The sequence below is a fragment of the Sciurus vulgaris genome, assembly GCF_902686455.1.
Source record: "Sciurus vulgaris genome assembly, chromosome: 3".
Classification (NCBI taxonomy): domain Eukaryota; kingdom Metazoa; phylum Chordata; class Mammalia; order Rodentia; family Sciuridae; genus Sciurus; species Sciurus vulgaris.
The window spans coordinates 143746102-143750038 of NC_136463.1; positions in this window are offsets into that span (position 1 = coordinate 143746102).

Genomic DNA, 3937 nt, shown 5'->3' on the forward strand with positions numbered 1-3937 from the left:
ACCTTTTTCAAAAGTATCAGATCATGTCTCTGTTCTGTTCAAAACCCTCCAAGTGGCTCTTCAATTTTCTCAGGGTTAAGAGTCAAATGCTTTACACAACCTATAACACTCAGCATCCACCCTTCTCACTTACCCACAGAGTAGAAGTGAACTGCTCTTACTTTCTGCTATGGTCTAAATGTTTGTGTCCACTGCCAAATTCATATGTTGAAATCTTAACTCCCAAGTTGATGGCATTAGGAGGAGAGGCCTGTGGGAAATGATCAGGTCACGAGGCTGATGTCCTAATGATGTTCTTATAAAAGAGGCCTGACAGATACCTCTCAGTCCTTCCACCATGTCAGGACACAACAAGAAGATGCAGTCTATGAGTCAGGAAGCAGGCCCTCACCCTCCACTGAATCTGCTTTGGTCTGGAAATTTCCAGGCCCCAGAGATGTGAGAAATAAATTTTTGTTGTTTATAAGCTACCAGTTTATGATATTTTGTTATAGTAGCCCAAATGAACTAAAACACTCTCCCCCTTCCTCATTTTGTTCCAGCCACACTACTGGATTTTTCCAATCCCCATCCCCCAATTCTGGGAATCAAACCCAAAACTTGGTTTTGTGCATGCTAAGCAAAGGCACTCCAGGACTTTGTCATCCTCCCAAACTCCATAATAAAACTCCCCGTTTCCTCCTCACCCAAGTCCCTGACAACCACCATTTTATGTTGTCACTATGAATTTGACAACTGTAGGTACCTCCCCCACGTAGTTGGAATCATACATTTGTCTTTTTTTGTGAATGGTTTATTTCACTTAACATACTATCGTCAAGGTTCATCCATGTTGCAGTAGATTGTGTCAGGATTTCCTTCCTTTTTAAGGCAGAATACTATCTTCCTGCATGTATTCCCACATTTTGTTTATCCATTCATCTGTTGATGGCCACTTGGGCTAGTTCCACCTTTGGCTATTGTAAATAATGCTGCTATGAAGCATCACAAGTTCAAGGCCAGCCTGGGAAACTTAGTGAGACCCTATCTTAAAATAAAAAAACTGGGGATATAGCTCAGTGGTAGAATGTTTACCTCACATGCAGATGGCCCTGGGTTCAGTTCAACCCCAGCAGTACAAAATAAGTAAATAAAATAATGCTGCTATGAAAAATGAAGGTACAAATATTGGGTAATTATTTTTAAAGGTAAGAATGTAGAAACCAATGACTAATAATCAAAGGCAGGTAGTACTATGCCATGCTTGATCACAGAAGTAGAAATACAATTCCTCTAAAAACAAAGAGCTCAAGAACACTAAATATTTTAGGTACATTTCAAATAATTTCTATAGAAAGTCTTAGAATTGTATCCTTGCGGTAATAAATAGTCTTTACCACTAAAAATTGTTCTAAATTAGTTCTGAAAATAGTCTAGTGAATGGCATTTAAAATATATTTTTCCAGAGCTGGGTGAAGTGGTGCATGCCTGTAATCCCAGTAGCTTGGGAAGCAGAGGCAGGAGGATCACGAGTTCAAAGTCAGCCTCAGTGAAAGTGAGGTGATAAGCAACTCAGTGAGACCCTGTCTCTAAATAAAATTCAAAATAGGACTGAGTTTGTGACTAAGTGGCCAAGCGTCCCTGAATTCAATCCCCGGTACCCAAAAATAAAATCTTTTTTCCATGCAAGTTTTGGGATGTCATCTGCCCTCAGATCTAAACCAATCACTATTCTCTAGCCTGGAATAGCTCTTGTGTTATTATTGTGCAACTGATGGACATGAAACAAAAATTGTTTAGGGTCAATAATTTTGTTTAGAGAATTTTAGTATCTCCATCTTAGATTATCAAGTCCTGGGCTCAATTTGGTGGATGGTGATTATTTTAAAATTTAACCTAAAAGAATAGAAAATATCAGAAAGCATCCTTCTTGGTAAAGGCAAATGCCATTTCATGAGTTCTTTGTTTTAGTTAAAAATATCTTCATCTGTGATGTTTGTAGGGAGTTACAATAGAAGGAGGAGGGACCATTAGCCTAGGTAAGGGACCACCTTCCTTAATATCTAGTAAGCACTGCCTACCCAAGAGCACTTAATTAATTACTTTGGTAGCTGATGTGTATTTGTAAGAATGCTTGATATCTGACAGCTGCCAGGAGGGTACTAAGAAATACAGCCCAGAACAGGTGCCAGTACCAAGCAATAGAAACAAGGATGAAGAAAACTGTTTCCTAGCAACAGATCAGGGGACTTAGTCACAAGACAATTGGCTGTTTCACTGAAGCATTGTTGTCCAGTATTAGATTTCACTGTTATTCATCTCTATAACTCAGTTTTTGTAATGAAATAATAGTTTTAAATTTCAGAAACTTAATTTGTGACAAATATTATAATAATAATAGTTCATGGTGATATTAAGTTCACTAATAAAAACAGTATTTAATAATAGTTTTCTTTTCTAGATCCTATCTATAAGTTATTTATTTATTCTTTACTGTTTTGTTGCTCACATTTCCCATAACTATTAATTTATTCCATCTTTCAATCATATACTACACTGTAGTGAAACAACCCATTGACTTATGACTAAGTACCCTGACCTGTAGCTAGGAAACAACATATTCATTAATGGATTTAAAATGTGATAAAAATACATGACTATGGCATAATTCTTGTCCACTATAATAAAATAATAAGGCAAATGCTGTTTCATAAATTCCTTGTTTTAGTTAAACACATATCCATCTGTGGTGTTTGTAGGGAGTTATAACAGAAGAAGGAGGGACCATTAGCTTAGGTAAGGGAAACAATAAGTCAAAGTGAACTGACAATACAACTTGACATATTGTTTACCTTGCTGCCAAAAAAAGAGTAAAAATCAGTCTAAGGGAAAGAGCATGGTTTTGAAGTGAAACAGACCTAGATTCACCACCATCTACCATGTGGATATTGCTAGACACTAAACCACATAATCTCTTTGAAAGTTTCACTTTCTGGTAACATGATTTATGCCATCTCTGAGGAAGAATGCAAGAAGCAAATAAAATAATGTATGCAAAACATCTCAGGGGCTGGGGTTGTGACTCAGTGGTAGAGCACTTACCTAGCACATGTGAGGCACTGGGTTTGAACCTCAGCACCCCATATAAATAAATAAATAAAAGTATGTGTCCATGTACAACTAAAAAAGTTAAAAAAAAAACACTCAATAAAATAGTGAGTAATGCTTTTATTATTCATGTTTAATAATGTCAACCTAAAAATTATCAGAAATAAAAGCATCATGAAATAAATAGATCATGCCTCATTTAATCAGTAATCATATAAGTTATTAACAAGATTAATTATTTTATTATGACATAATAACAATATTAATAGCTAACATTTTGAGCACTATATTCCAAATGTTGTTAGATATTTAATTGAATTGTATTAGTTAAAATAATAAGTCAAATTTTATATCCCTGGCTACCATGGCATAATACTATCTTTTTCACCTGACTTAATATTTACTTACATTTTTAAAAGCTCTAAGTTAATTTTTCACCATCCAGTTTTTAAAATTATTTTTGTTTAGTTGTAGGTTGACATAATACCTTTATTTTATTTTTATGTGGTGCTGAGTATCAAACCCAGGACCTCATGCATGCTAAGCAAGCACTCTACCACTGAGCCACAACCCTAGCACCACAATCTTTTTAAATATATCTTCTACCCATTCCTCTCACCTGTTATTCTCTGCACCAACCACCTGCTTCCATTTTACCATCACCTTTAACTCAGCCTAGCTGTTCATAAGCATTGGTTCCTACCTTGAGTGTGGGATCTGAAGATCATTATCTTTTAATGCACCTTGTATTCCAATATTTCTTTTGCCCTGACTTCTGACCCCTTTGGTAGAGCCTCCTCGTATGGGACATTGTTATTGTTGCTACTGCAATGCTAGGACTAACCAGGGC